The sequence below is a fragment of the Mustela nigripes genome, chromosome 4, assembly GCF_022355385.1.
Source record: "Mustela nigripes isolate SB6536 chromosome 4, MUSNIG.SB6536, whole genome shotgun sequence".
Taxonomy (NCBI): domain Eukaryota; kingdom Metazoa; phylum Chordata; class Mammalia; order Carnivora; family Mustelidae; genus Mustela; species Mustela nigripes.
In genome coordinates this window covers 26,139,768-26,156,511 of record NC_081560.1, presented here as the reverse complement: position 1 = coordinate 26,156,511, position 16,744 = coordinate 26,139,768, and the positions used below count along the sequence as shown (strand labels likewise).

At 33.4% G+C, this 16,744-nt stretch overlaps 1 long non-coding RNA gene across 1 annotated transcript in view; it reads left to right on the top strand.

Annotated features, from left to right (window-relative positions):
- Positions 1–16,744, top strand: part of LOC132015745 (uncharacterized) — a 34,805-nt gene that overhangs the window by 6,314 nt on the left and 11,747 nt on the right. Inside the window, exons 3-4 of the long non-coding RNA XR_009403758.1 lie at positions 9,362–9,459; positions 13,195–13,317. This is a non-coding gene — a long non-coding RNA (uncharacterized LOC132015745). The remainder of the gene's footprint in view (positions 1–9,361; positions 9,460–13,194; positions 13,318–16,744) is intronic.

The window sequence follows — 16,744 nt, the reverse complement described above, 5'->3', positions numbered from 1 at the left end:
AAATATTTTAATAAGTCATACCATACGTATTGAACCAGGGGACCATTTTGAGAGAGAAGGCTGAGAGATCACTGACCACTTCAGATCATGAGCAAATCTGTCAGAAAAGCATGTTTCCGAGTAGTTGGTGCCATCCAGTGAAAAAGTAACTCTTGTGTTAGACATCAGGCTCAAGTGTGTGGGCTGAAAAAGCCTTCCCAATCCTTTGTCCTCATGGAATGGCAAGGGAGTTAGAGTTGAAGGAAAAAAACCTACATATTTTTTGCAACAAAGCAGTTTACCAGACTCTTCTTCATGTTAACCCCCAAAGTTCTCATCTTGTCTCCTCCTGCATCAAATCCCGTAAATAACTGAAGCCAGAAAGAGCTTCTCACTTTCAGAGGTATGCAGCATTATAGAAGGAACGTACAAGGCAAAAAGTCATTAAAAAAAATGAAAAGCTAAAAACAAAGTCAACAAAATATTTCAACATGGAGTAGATAAAAACTTTAATGAAGTATTTTTCTGTGAAATCAAATAGATTAATAAAGAAAAAAATTCTCCATGTTTGAAGATGTCAAGACAGAAATATGGGAACTCAGAGGAGAAATAACACAACAAAGTAAGTGGGAACAAAGATAAAACCATATGAGTGATACAACAGTTGAAGCACCCACACCACTGAAAACAAATCTACCTAAATGAAGAACAAATTTCAGTTTATGGAATTACATAATAGAAAAAAAAAGGCATGTAAATAACTAGGAAGAAAGATATGTGACAACTTGCCAAAAATAGATCATTATACCCATACCCAGGATCCACATAAGAAAGAAAAGAACAATTAGAGCAGAAAGTAGATTTAAAAATAGAAATCAAGAAAAAAAATCCCAAAATTAAGAAAACACTTGACAACAAATTGAAGGTTGACATCGTATTCTAATTGAAATGGACTCAGACTTACTAATACTGTGGCATTTTCACATAAATTTCCCGGAGAGATTTCTATGGTACATAAGCCACCAAAACTAAGTCAAAACAAAACAAAAAAAATCTCTGTTGGTTTTAATCTTCTCTACAGCATTTTTCAATTTGAGAACAAAATAAAGCAATTCTAGGAAATCCTCAAGTAGATGAATTGTGACTTAAATATTTTATACCATTCTAAATTTTGGTTTATCTATAAAAGGCAAGGTAAGGGATAGTGGCTGACTCCCTTGGTATATAGCCGGCTCTGAAAATATAAGTTGTTTGCTCTCATTTGCGTAGCCTATATAATTTCTACCAAATTTAAAAAGACTTCTTAAAAGCTTCATAGAAGCTTCAATATGGAAATATGCCTTGTGAACCTCCAACACAGGAAAGTAAAATAAATGTTTCTCCTACTTACTCTTCTTATTCTATGCGTTCTTCTTTTCTCAGAGCACATTCCCAAAAGTGAGTTTGTGGTAATGTACAGATCTTCCCAGCGCAATTCTTTTTAGTTTGTCAGTTATCTTTTTGGGAAAATAAATAATGGTGCCTGGACACGAAGAAAGTTTTCTTTTTTCCCTCACATTTGTAAGCATAATTTTATTGGGCTGAACTTATATTAGATATAAATGGTAAATAGTTCAAGTAATTTTAAATTATGCTATGATATGTATTTCTTTTTTTAATGGAGACCATCTGCCTTGATATTACTCATTTCTTTATAAGTAGTTGAAAAACAAATATCCTTAATTTCTCTCTTTATCCACTTGTATTTTCTGCATCTTAAATCTGATGGTATATGGCAGACACTCTCTCTTTACTTTTTCTCTTCATTTCCAATTTCTTTCTTCAAATATAAATTAAAAATAAGAGATGTAATTCTCTATGTTGAAAATAAGAGACTCCACCTCACCCATTTTCTTAGGGAACTTTAGAAAACTTATAAGTTCTTTCTCTATCTCTTTGAAATGTATGTAAATCTTTTTAAAGAAAAATAGACCTGTCACCAGCTTTATGACCCAAGTATATGTCTTCCAAGGACCCGTGAGCCGTCTCTTGGAAATATAATTATGAAGAGAGATAGCATCCTGATCCCTCCCCATTCCTGTAGCTTCCCTCATTTAAGTGGCTGTCTTTCTCCAAGTTGCAAAACTTCCTCCTAGCATAAAGATAGAAGTTTGTCTTTCCCTTGGATAAAGCCAATTAACTCACACAGATGGTCATGTCAACTATCAGGTAAATTTAGAATGAACTGTGTGGTGACAAATAGTGCTGTCAAGTTCTCTATCTTGGTAAACTAAATTCCTCTATTCTAGACTTGGCATTTAATTTTAAAAATCTAAACATAGAACTATATACATTTTGATTCAGTTTTATCTGGCTATATTCAGCTCGTTTTTTTCTAGCAGATCTTTTTGAATGTCAACGTGTTCTCCAAGTATTAGCTATGATTTCAGTTCTGGGTTAGTAACGGATAAGTTTATCTTTTATTTTTCTTCTAGGTGAGAAATTGACTAGCATTAGTTATTCTCTGGAACAATACAATTTCCAGAAAGATAATAGAAACCACAAAATTGAAAATGTATATCATTCAACACTTGATGTAATAATATGTTATTAGACCGAGTATGTCTTGAACTCATCTATAATGTTCATATATGCCAGGCATTGTTCTAAATAGAAATATAAACCCAGTTAACTTTTATTGTAGCCTTTGAAGTAGTACAATTGTCACACCATTTATAGATGACTAAACTGAGGTACAGAGTGGTTGTATAATTTACCCAAAAAAGCTTTAGATAGTAAATAGTGGAGCCAAGATCTTAAACCAGAAAATCTCACTCCAGACTCATTGTTTTAAAAACCAAGCTCAATTCCTGTTCTAGCCAATGTATTACTTTGTAGTAGCATTGCAGTTTTATCACATGATAGATGAATTCAATGTTATTTTTATTGTTGATAAAATCTTTGGAAGTATTGTAAAATGTTTTTGTGTTTATGCTCAGAAATTTATTTTACCAATTATTTTCATTAGTTCTAAGAACCCTTTTTGAAATAGTAGTGGTTAAGTAGTAGAACCTTAGAAAAACACAAAGAAATGAAATTATTTAATTAAGTTTCCATAACTGGATCTGAGCATTTTTATGTTGGAATATAACTGCAAGCACTGAAATACTCTGAAGTTAACACTTTATTAAGATAAATAGAGGAAATTCACACCTCCTTGGTGTTAAATTGTTCCAGGCTTCATAGCAGTTTACAAGAAGCTAGTGCATTGATTTATAGCATGAAAGCTATCTCTGCAGCCAGAGAGGCTAGCTGTTTTAATATTTGGTAACTAGAATCTTAGATTGTGAAAACACAGCAAAATCTATAGTGAGAAGAGTATGCCCTCACAATCTGTTTTTCATGTACAAAGCTCATGTGAAACAAATCATCTGAAAAATAAAGATATTTTAAAATAAAAGTAAGAGTCATATTTACTCTAAATTCTTATGGTTAGCCATTTTCTTATGCTGATCTTCAAAATCTTTCTATGAACACATCAGGAAAACTGCTAGGTGAGCTTTAACACCAATGAAAATCTCTTTAGAAAATGTAAATATAACAAGTGACAAAAACTTATACATTATATTTGTAATTGACATTATTCTTGCAATTCTAATTGGTTCAAAATATTCAAGAATTTTTTAGAACTAATTTTTAAGTTTTAATATCTGAGATCATGACCTGAACAGAAATCAAGAGGTAGTTGCTTAACCAACTGAGCCACACAGGAGCCCCTCAAGATAATCTTTTAAATGATGAATGATATAAAAGCAAATAAGCTATAAAAACAGGTATGTTAAAAATATTTTATACTTTCGGGGAACCTGGGTGGCTCAGTGGGTTAAAGCCTCTGCCTTCGGCTCAGGTCATGATCTCAGGGTCCTGGGATCGAGCCCTGCATAGGGCTGTCTGCTCAGCAGGGAGCCTGCTTCCTCTTCTCTCTCTCCTGCCTCTCTGCCTACTTGTGATCTCTGTCTGTCAAATAGATAAATAAAATCTTAAAAAAAAAAATTTATACTTTCACCTGAAAGTGAAAATGAGTAGATTATTTCTACAGGGGGAAGAAATATTATTTTCTAAAAGATATTTCTTTAATAAAAACAACACTTCTTAAGAATTTGAAAGATTAAATTATGAGAAAACGAGATTGACGTCAATTGGGAAATGCAACTGAGCATAACAATTTTTTATGAAGTAAGTTCACATAACTAAGGCAGACTGTATCAGCTGTTAATCATGTTGAGAAAGCATGTTTAAAGCTTCATTCTATGTTAAATGTATAGAATTATGCAGAGCCGAATGTCTATTTTAATAATTGGAAGTGCACTTAAATTAGATTAATTTTCATCCACAACACAAGTTCAGAAATATATGAAATAATTTCAGCATGTTATATAAAATCAAACAGTTTTACATTCTGTAGAACTTATCCATCTGCTCTTGCAAAATCTTTGTATTGAAGCTAAGAAAAATTATGGCTATACAATGTATTAGATATAGTTATGAGGTGTATCGCTTAGCAGTTGTTTTAATTGATGGAGTAAGCCATATTGGTAAATTTATACATGCTAAGCACATTTTATATCTTTGTTTTTGCTCATCTTTCCTAAATAAATTAATAGAAATTTAATACAGATACCAAACTTGCTAGCTCTCTAAGATAGAAGTAGTTAAAGTTCTATGACTAGAAAATATTTTGGGGACTATGTGAAATCACTTGTGTTTTGTAAGAAAACCTATGATTTGTAATTAATGTTTCTTTAAAATATTTATTAGGAAAAAGTTAGTGCTAGTACAATGCTGATTTGTTGCTTCTCAAATGTATTTGACAGCATACAACACAGGAATAGCTTTCCAGAAACAAAGACATTTTGATAAGAAAAAATTTAAATATTTAAGATTTTAGGGTTTTTTTTAGTTTAAAAATATATTTCATAGATGAACTTTTAGAATAACATCATCAATGTAAAGACAATCAGAGCTTAAAAGTAAAATTAGAAATAAGTATCTTATTACCCCTTTAGTAGAAATGAAAGATGGATATAGTTCATCTCAGGAATTAGAGGTAAATGTTCTGAAGACTATTGTGGTTTGTTGCATCATTTCTATGCATTAATAATTGAAATTAGAAACTTTCCTATAGCTAATTATTTTTTTCAGTAAAATAGTTAAATTTTTCTCTGGAACATTTGTTCAGAGACCTTAAAAATCAATTATTCAAATCATGTATCTCCATGAATGTTTCATTACAGTGAGAGAGAAACAACATTTAGAAACTGTATGCTTCACTGCAATATAACCTGCCTATGTATTTGACTAAATGGTTTCAACTTCAAGTAAATACAGCCTTATATATAATTTAGAATGACAGACACCACTTCTTTTTATTTCAAAATCCACTCGTAAATTAGTTACTTGGAACTCAGAATGCATGTTTTCCTAAGAAGAAAAAATATTGTAATATTAACTCCAACGGTAAGTCAGACATACATGTAACTCAATGTCTAACTAAATAATAATAACAAAATTAATGTAATAATTCCATTTATTGAGTGGCAACTGACATATTCTAATTATTAATATATTGGCTTGGCTCAGATTATTTCATTTAATCCTGATAATAGCTTTGTGTATTAATATATAAATAATTTTAGAGTATTCATGATAATGTAATTTAGAGTACTTATTTTTTTGTTTCCATATGAGAAGATAATCCATATTTGAACTCTTTCAACTGTATTTGAATTTTCAATGTGGACCTTTGAAATTGTCAAAGATAACCAATATATTTGAATTCTACTTCCAGCAAAGCTTTTGACCAAAATATCTCAGCTCCCATAAATACTTAGAAGACATTATAAATTGTAACTCAAAGTGATACAGATATTAATATATAAACATGTATCTATATGTATGTTTGCAATGAATGAATGCAAATCTTGAAGTGTTAAAGATTAAGAACACAAATTGCTATACATTTGGAGGTGATTTTCAAATTCAGAGATGAGTTACAATGCCCAAAGTCTTGAGTTTAATGGCCATGCAGAGACAAAAGGTAGGATTTTGGGGGGCAATCAAGAAATGAAATTGGAATGAAGGAACTTGCAAAATCTAGGGTCCTCTGATTTTTTTTTAACCTTTGGTGATAAAGGGGTAACAAAATGTTTCCAGTGACCTAATATGAATCAAGTTACCATGTGTATGTTCAGTTCTCTGGGTAGAATACAGAAATATCTCACAAGAGTTCAAAACCAAGTGTTTGCCATGCATGTGTTTGAACTCTGATCCTAAACTACGGTTCATATGCATGAATCCAGTATGTGTAAATCCTGAAATAGAAACATAAATATTAAAGTTGGTAGTTCAGGTTTAAGGATAGACTGATAGATAAATGGAATAGAAGGAAGAAAATTGAAAGTCCAGAAATAAACCCTTCCTATTGAAGCCAATTGATTTTTGACAATGGTGCTATGTTAGGCTTGTCAGGGTTCTCCAGAGAAACAGGATAAACGTGTGTGTGTGTGTGTGTGTGTGTGTGTGTGTGTGTGTGTGTGTAGATAAATAGATATGTAGATACATGATGAATAGATGGATTTTAAGGAATTCGCCTACACAGTTGTGGAGGCTTGGCAAGTCCAAATCTTTAAGGTAGGCTTGCAGACTGGAGAACCAGGGAAGAGTTGCAGTTTGAGTCCAAAGGCACTCAGAGTTCCCTTCTTGGTAGGGGGAGATCCTGGTTCTATTAAGGCCTTCCACTGATTGGGTGAGGTTAACCCAAGGAGAGTAATCTGTTTTCTCAAAATCTACCAGTTTAAATGTTAATCTCATTTAAAAAACTCCTTCACAGAAAAATTCAAAATATGTGACCAAATATCTGGCTACTGTGGTCCAGCCAGATGGACATGTAAAATTCATCATTGTAAGTACCAAGACAAGTCGAGAACAAAGATTGTCTTTTTCACCAAATGGTGCTAAAAAACCCCAAATATCCACATGCAAAAGAATGAAATTGGACCCCTTCCTTAAACTGTACACAAAAATAAACTCAAAGTAGATCATAGACTTAAAAGAGTTAAAACTATAAAATTCCTAGATGAAAACATCAGAGTAAAAACCTAAATCTTCATGAACTTGGATTAAGCAATGGTCTATTAGATTTGACACCAAAAGCAATGTGGATGAAAGGAAAACAAACAGGTAAATTGGACTATATCAAAATTAAATTGCTTTTTCTGAAAATCATACCATTAAGAAAGGAAAGGACAACCTACTGAATGGGAGAAAACATTTGTAAATCATTTATCTGATAAGGGACTAGTATCCAGAATATATAAACACTTATAACTCAATAATAAAAAGACAACACATTCAAAAAAGTGGGGAAAATAATCTGAATAGACGCATCTCCAGAAAATATATACAAAATTCCAACAGGCATATAAAAAGATGCTCAACATCATTAGCCATTAGGGAAATGCAAATCAAAATTATATTGAGATACCAATTTCTACTCACTAGATGGTTTATAATAAAAACAATAGATCATAACAAATGATGAGGATGTAGAGAAATCAGAACCCTCAAACACTGCTGTTGGGCATGTACAATGCTATAAACATGACAGAAAACAGTTTGGCAATTCCTTAACATGCTAAACTGGAGTTAACATAGGGTGTAGTAATTCCACTCCTGGGTTTATATTCAAAGAGAAATAAAAACATACATCCATGCTAAAACTTATACATGAATATTCATAAGAGCATTATTCATAAAAGCATTATTCATAATAATAAAAAAGTGAAAACCACCCAGATGTCCATCAACTTATGAAAGAATAACCAACATACAGTATAGCCATACTACAGGATATTATTTGTCAAAAAAAGGAATAAATTATTGGTACATGATAGAGCATAGACGGACCTTGAAAAGATGCTCAATGAAAGAAGTCAAAACACCACATATTACATGATTCTATTTACATAAAAGAATTCCGGAATAGACAAATCATTAAGGACAGGTAGTATATTAGCATTTCCTTGGGGAAGGGGAAGAGATGAGCACTTTCTAATAGGTACAGTGTTTCTTTTTGGAGTGATAACTTTTTCTAGCCTTAGATTGTGATGATGGTTGCAGAATTCTGTGAATATACTGAAGCCTTTGAATTGTGTGCCTTAAACACATGAATTTTATGGCATGTGAACTATATCTCAATAAAGATGTTTAAAAACATGATTCCTCGATAACCATTTCTTCTAACACAGTTGGAAAAAATAAATGTAAAACTACTTTGAAGAGATTTTTATAATCTATGCTGCACAAAATGCCTCTGGAGTAAATAGTTGATTTGCAAGATATGATCACAATAAAATATTTTAAAAATCACAAGAAAATGATCTACCTGAGACCTAGCAAATGTAAGAAACATATTTGGAACATATAAGGAGTAATAAAACAGTTTGTGACAGAAAATAATAAAAGTTTGTTTAATATAGTTAAAACCATATATGAATGGAAACCATAAGAAAAGAATTAGGCTCTAGGAAAAAATTCAGACTGATTTGAAAACTCATCACTTAAAACTTTAAAAAGTAAAAAATTTTAAGGATTCTTGGAATAAAAATGAACAATGAGCAGGTCAAACAGTAGATGAAATAAAGCTGAAGAGAAAATGTTGAAATGTTTGAATTTCTCAGAACAGCCCAGGGAGATACAAAGATTAAGCAAATGAAAGAGAGACTAAGACATGTCGAAGATAGAATAGAAAATCATATATATATATATATATATATATATATATATATATATGTATATGTATATATGTATGAATGTATGTATATGGATCTCTCTGGGCTGTTCTGAGATAGATAGATAGATAGATAGATAGATAGATAAAACTTAAGTAGAATAAGAGAGGGGCAATATTTGAAATAATAATAATTAAAAGTTTTTCCAGGTTGAGGAAAAATAAATAAGATTCCTTACAGTCCAGAGGCACAATGATTTCTAACCAGAATAAATACAAATAAAGTTATGCCAATAATATCCAACTGAAACTGCTGGACACCAGAGACAACAAAAAAATAAAGACAATCAGGAGAAAGAAGATTACCAGGAAAGAAAAGGTGAGAAAGAGGAAGAGATTAACTACACAGAAATAGCATTTGGACTGCAGCAGATATCTCAAAAACAGTAAGAAAGCTTAGAAAATAAAAAATAAGTAATAGTCTCACAATGTTTAGAGGAAATAACTACCAGTCTAAAGTTCTGTACCCTACTAAAGAATTCTTCAGGAGTTGTGGGGGAGGGTGGAGATATTTTCAGATAAAGGACTTTTCATTTACTGGATTTTTGTTTTTAGTCACTAGAGACTCCATCATTTAAAGTACCACTCAGTAATTGACTATCAGAAGAAGAAAATTGTACCCAGACGGTAGGAACAGGATTCATAAATGGATGGTAAGAATGGATATTGATAAATATGAAGTAAACCTAAATGAAAATTGCTGTAAAAATAATGACTAATTGTGTGAGGTTTAAAAATAAGATGATGAAAATATTAGACATAAATTACAGGGGAGGAGTTAGAAGTTACTTATATCATGGGGTGAGGAGTATAAGGATATTGATTAATGTTAGACTTTGTTAGGTTAGGTTACATATATTAGAAACTTAAGGGGAACCACTAAAATAACAGAAAAATAATGTATAACTTCCAATAGTTTAGAAGGAAAGAAAACGGAATAAAGACAGTTTGTCAGTGCAACTGGAGGCAGTAGAGGAAAAAAAAAAAAGAACATAAAATACAAAGTAAGTTGGCAGGAATAAAATACTAAAAAACACGATAAAGGAAAGAGTAATAACCTCGACAATTAAAAGCTGAAAATTTGATGACTGGATTCCAGCTATATGCTATTTGTTAGAGGGTGAGAGGCAAAGGGAGAGGAAGAGAGAATGTTAACCAAGCTCCACGCCCAGGACGGAGCCCAACACAGGGATTCCATCTCACAACCCTGAGATCATGACCTGAGCTGAAACCAAGAGTCAGGTACTTAACCAACTGAGCCACCTAGGCACCCAGCTATATGCTATTTTAAAAGGCACATCTTAAACATAGTCACATGGTAAATTTGAAAAAGCAGAATAAAAATTATATACCTAACAAATATTAACCATAAGAAGCTGGTGTAGCTGTACAGCTCCTAGGGAAAAGAGTTTAAGGCAGAAAACAGTAGTAAGGTTAAAGAGGGTCATTATAAAATGATGACTTTAAAAAAAAAACTTCACTAAGACGATGTGTAAGAAAAAAAGGTAGAAAAATCCATTTTCCTATTACTTATGCATGTATAATTCTCAAAAGGTTTAAAACTAGATTAGTCCTACTTGAACAAACTTCCTTTTATTTCTTGACATCTCTCCTTGAAAGCTTAGAACACATTTCTTTCACTAAGCCTTCCAGTATTGATTTTTTCCCAACTTTTTCTGTCTCCCCTTTTGCTCTTACATGGCGTATTGTAAATCGAGTTAGATGGGAAACCTCACTGGAGCTTTGTCTTTTAGGTGTTTGTAAGTGCCATGTACCCTTACAACTATTATAAATAAATAATCATCATCGTCTTGGGTAAAAATGAAACATAAAAGTCAATCTTTCAAACAAAAATGAGTTACCTTTCTCTCTTTATACCTTAGAGATGCATTCTTGTAAAATTCTAGAAACTCAAGTGTATTATTTAAGTTAAAAAAGAAAAAAAAGTGTTATATCAGTCTAGGGAGAATAAGCATCCTGTTTTGCCTGATTTTAGCACTGAAAATCCTGTATCCCAGGAAACTCTTTGGGCATCTGGAATGCTTGGTTGCTCAATAATATCACTTTTAAGAAAGTCAAAGCACATACATCTTATACCTTTTATTGAAAATTCTTCTAAATAAATGTTCAGGCAAAAAGACCAAGAGTTAATATCCATAATGGAGAAAAATATTAACAGTTTTCCTTAATGCATACTATATTGTTAAAAAAAAAAGTCCACATTTTTGTATCCTGTCTTTTTCTAACTTGATTAAATGTAAGGCATCTTATTAAGCGAAAAGTTTGCAAAGCAGTGGAAAATGACTTTTCCTTTAAACTAATGTCTGTTGTCAAGAAGTCTCTAGTACTCCTGGAATTTTTATTAAGCATGCTTGAGAAACTCAAAATTATTTTCAAGCACCACAGCATCTAAAAGTTGAAGATGGTGAAGTATAAGGCTAGAAACCAATTCTTAAAAAGAATACAACAGAAATGTTTCTGAGACTTGAATTTGCCTATATTAAATAGACTTTTTTTTTTTTTTTTTTGCCAAGGAAGTGGATAAAATTGACCAGAATTATAGGCAAGGAGAAAACATATAGTTAGATTATGATATATCTCCTTAAGCAAATAATATAAACATCTCTACTATCTGAATCATAAACTATATTTTCCACATCTGATAGCTTATGAAATTTTAATTTTCTCAGGTTGTCAGTATGGCTCTGGAAACCTAATAATATTTTCTCAAAACTGTTCATCCACTCACAAAACTATATACTAAGTGGTTGGGAATTCCAACAGAAATAATACATAACCCAATTTTTAGGGGACTCATATTTTATTAGATATTGAAAGTAAACAGATGTGTTTATTGAAATAGAATACAACTGTATATAGGAGGTGCCGTCATTATAACAAGAAAGAAATTACTAAGGTGTGTAGCAAAAATTTACAAGATAGGATGCTTGAACTGGATCTTTATTCGTTCGTTCATTTATGCACGCATGCATTTATCAAAGTTATTAAGCATCAGTTTTGTGCCAGGCACTGTGCTCAGTGCTGGCTATCAATGTTTGTTTGTTTGTTTTACTTCCAAGATTTTATTTAAATTCAAGTTAGTTAACATATAGTATAGTATTGGTTTCAGGAGTAGAATCTAGTGATTTTTTAAAAAGATTTAATTTATTTGAGAGAGGGAGAGCACAGAGGGGGAGTGAGAGGGAGAAGCCGACTTGATCCCAGAACCCTGAGATCATGACCTGAACCAAAGGCAGATGTTTAACTGACTGAGCTGCCTTGGCGCCCTGAATTTAATAATTTATCACTCACATATAACAGCCAGTTCTCATCACCACATGTTCAGTCCTTAATGAGTTCCGGCTATAGTTGTAAACAAGAAAGAAATGCTCCTAACGTTACATAGCATACACTCCATTAGGAAGGGGAGGCAGTAAACATATTCACAAATAAATAAAATACATTAGTTTCAGTTGGCAGCAAATGTTCTCAAAGGAAAAAGCAGGTGATAGAAGAGAGACCACTGGAGGAAGCTGAGGAATGAATAGTTGTTCAGGCAGATGGGATGGGGGTAGACAAGGACAGGCCCTTCTAAGCCGGCTGGCTCCTTCCTGCAACATGAAGTGGGCATTTCACACAAGTGGCCACCAACATCCTTGCATGTTCTTGGTGACTGTCTTAAAGAATAAATCCTAACACTGTGTCCACCACATTCTAGTTTGTCTTTGATCTTTCACTCTTTTGACCTCACATCTTTTCTCTCTTTCTTTGCCTTGCCAGACTGTTATTTAACACCATTTTCTTGTTTGCAAACTTTCCACGATTCTGATTGCTATTCTTTCCCTGGCATGGCGAGAGGTAAAGGGAGTTGGAGAACAAGAGATGAATACCAAGCCAGAAAGCCATGATCTTCCATAAGTTTCAGGGCCATACATGTAGGAGCGGGAAGAAGCAAATAAAACTAAGAATCAATCTCAGGGGAGTGGAGTAATGTAGAAAAAAGAAAAGAGCAAGAGGAGAAGGTCCAGATATTTTGTGGGGATGAAAGAACTAAAATTCTACCTTATTAGATACAAATATGGGAGGGAGTCAGACCCAGTAGAAAGTCCAGGGTTTTTAGAAACCCGCCAGCTTTTTGGCACCAGCTGATCCTGTTACTGTTATGAACTTGGGGACCAATTCCTGGCTATATAATGAACTGTAGGACCAATGAGCCAAAGCAATTTTACCACTAGAAATGCTCTATCATTGTAGGTCTGTGCTTCCCTGCCAACCAGCCCTCTGTCCCTCAAGACATTTATGATTTGTTCCAACAACTGAAAATTGGGGAGTTAGAGTACACAATATATGAAAGCTTATATTCCTCCTGCTATAAATGTCTACTTTAGAATCAAGATCTGAAGAGAATGATCATCTTTACCTCTACTCTGCTTGCGTCTACCTTGGACCTACCTTGAGCAAATTCCATCGATAACAGTTGCTTTGACGGAAGACTGTAGCAGGTTATAACGGTAATTACACGATTATTATGTTTCAAGGTATTACTGTCTTAACAGTTATTAAAAGTGGCCTTATAATCAGAAAAAAACACAGCAGCTTAAATAGAAATGCTACATGATCCATGATCTCACTGATGCTTGTCATCCTTTTTTACTATTTTCACTATTAGTGTGAAAGTTTGTAAGTTAAAGTAGGTGAGAAATTCATTTGGAGATTGTCATTTCCTTTACATACTTTAAAAGAAAGCTGAAGGATCTGTTTAAAATGAGATATCTTGGTTTGGCACCCAAATATGCCTTCTTTTCATTTAGTGTTACACTAATTAGTTCAGCACTATCATCCAACTGTCAGATCATATTTACTTCAGTTAATTTCATTTCCACCCGGTGCTTTTCCATAAAAGTGAACAATAGCTTATTGTTTGTTTTCATCAGTAATTTGTCATAGTGACTGCTCTGTATTCAGGTGTAATATCCCTTACCTTGGAAGATTAAAAAAAAAAAATTCTGTGTACATACATAGACATATAAATACCAGTTTGCTGATAAATTCTAGCAAAAAAAAAAATGTCCTTACTTAGCTAATGAAGTATTTCATAAAGGAGTTTTTGTTATGTAACTTTGTATGTGTCTTCAGGGCTATTTCATTTTAATTTTCTAAGTGAAGGGAGGACAGTATAGGCAGGTGACATTTTTAAAATACAAACCTAAAATTATTTTTAATACAGGTTCACTGAGCATTTAACAGTGTAAATATTTGCCCTGACTATTTCTTCATAAGATACTTAAAAATTATATGTGGCTGTATTATCTGTGACATGACAATTTAGTAGCCAATTAAATTTTGAAAGTTGGTCTTAGAAATGAAAGAAACAGGCACAAAATAAACATTCTATACTGAGCAATTGTGAGTGGGATGTTTTTAAGGATGCAAAGTTATTTTTGTGAATGCAGTTTTACTTCCAAGTGCTGGCAAAATTATTTATGTATCTGTCTATGTGAAAAGCGATTCATGTTTGAAAACATTATCAAAAATTTCCCCTGTTTGGTACAGATTTGTTCCCAAATGTGTCCTAATTCTCTCAGTGCTTCTGGACAAAGACATTTGCCAAGAAAATAAGCAGACATGACTCCTAAGATGACTAACTTTCAGTCCGGAGAGGAATGAAGTTTGTTAATCTCCCAACCACTTTTTCTCTATGTGGAGAATTCTTGGCTCTCCTTGATAGACTCAAACATGCACTCAGGATTGGCTTAATGTAAGGGGAATGTGTAAATATCCATAGTCTGTGTGATTTCAAGGCATTACCTCTGGTTTAGGGTTAGTTTCAAAGACTAGGAGAGCAGTCCTTTGTGTCTCCCTGAGAATAAAGGTAAACTCCAGGACAATGGGATTGGCAGGACAGCGTCAGTGGGAGGTGAGGAGCACCAGGAAACCTTAGAGAGGGAGGCAGGTTGACCATAAAGGAGGAATTTCAGATTTGCTATAAATTTGTATTTTTTTTAAGATTTTATTTATTTATTTGAGAAAGAGGGAATGTGAGAGAGAAAGAGCATGAGAGGAGAGAGGTCAGTGGGAGAAGCAGACTCCCTGCTATGCCTGATGTGGGACTCGATCCCGGAACTCCAGGATCATGACCTGAGCCGAAGGCAGTCGCTTAGCCAGCTGAGCCACCCAGGCGCCCAGATTTGCTATAGATTTGTATTTTTAAAATTAAAGTTTAACTTTTATAAAATTTGACAAGATTTCCTATATCTTAGTATTCATAGAGTAAAATTACATTAATAAGGAACACTTTAGATCTTAATGCCACAACAAGTATAGCATCTTGTCCTAAAATACAACTTTCGAAAGGTAAATTGCAAAGTTTTGGCTTTACCACGTCCCATTCCAATATGCTGTCATTGTTAGGGGAAATGGGGGAAAATGTGATTGGTAGTTTGGCCAGGTAGGAAAGAGCATGTTTCTAATGTTCATGGTTTGTGGCATAATTATTCATAAGAGTGAAAACAATGAACATAACCCAAAAGCCCAACTATGAAATATCTGTTGTAGATATCATGAGTATCAGACATTAAGAAATATGCATGTCTTTGGGAAATGTTCAAAATACATTAAATGAAAAAACTAAATTATAGAAGAGTAATCAATAGATAATGTCTTAAATACATTATGTAGGGGACATGCAGATACCCCCTTCAAGGATAGATTTCTTGCTCAGCCACAGGGTATGGTTGGCAGACAGCCTCCCCCTGACAGTTCCTTCTGGGTCAGCGTCAGCTTCAGATAGCTGCTTTGCCTAACCTCACTCCCTTCCTTGGACAGCCCACACCAAGCACTTGATGCAGGCTGGGTAGGATTTAACAATCTGGACCTGACATAAACCACTCTGAAAAGTTAAGGCTTGCTCTAGAGCTCCTCTTGGTTGGCTGAGGTTTTTCAGACCTGACAAAGTTTGATTTCTTCCTCCACCCAGGCCTGTTGTAAATTTGTTTTTAAGCCTCTAAAGTTTCGATAATTTGATAAAACAGCAATAAGAAACTAATTTATCATCAACATCTCATTTTGTATGATATCATTATAGTGAAAAATATTTTTCAGGGGGAAAAAAGTCTTGGGACAATATATACTGAAAGGTAATTAATTATCAATGAGTAAGATTTTTCCTCATTTTGCTTATATTGTTTTTTAGATTTTCTATAATAAATACATGTTTCTTCTGTAATACATGAGTTTTTAAAGGAGAAAAAAAAATTGTCTTCATGACTTCAATCAAGATACTCAAAAGTAATAATGGAATATATGCACCCAACTTTATCTAAAGGAAAAGTGAGAAAAAAGTTGCCTATTATCCACAAAAAAATTATTATTATTACTATTATTTTTTAAGGCAGAAATTTATTTTGCTCTTAAGTAATGGGTAGAAGGAAAACAGTTCAAGGCTGGCAGGCCAGTTTCTCCAGCCTCAACATACAACTTCTGTAGCTCCCATAACACTGCTTAAGTACCCCCCAGAACCTCAGCCAGCAAGAGGAGTATACACCCAATCCCTTATTTAAGGGCCCAATCTGGAAGTTCCACTCCCATCTCACTGCCCAGTCATGGGACCACAATAAAACTATAAGGAAGGTGGGGAAGCCGAATCTTGGGCTGAGCAGCCAGGCATCCAGGTAAAACTCCAGAATCCAGAAGCTCTTCAGTAAAGGAAGAAAGGGAAACATACATGACAGCAGCAATCTTTGCCACATGTATTTGCGAATACATGGAAAAAACAGCCTGGAAGAGTAAATACACACTAATTATCGTCCTTATCTGTGGAACAGGAGCAAGAACAGCGAGGAGACAATAATTCCCTGAAATTTTTTAGATGGTGATAATATATTCATGTATGAACTAGGAAGTTTTTAAAATTTCACAAAATTTTAAAATCCTTTATTG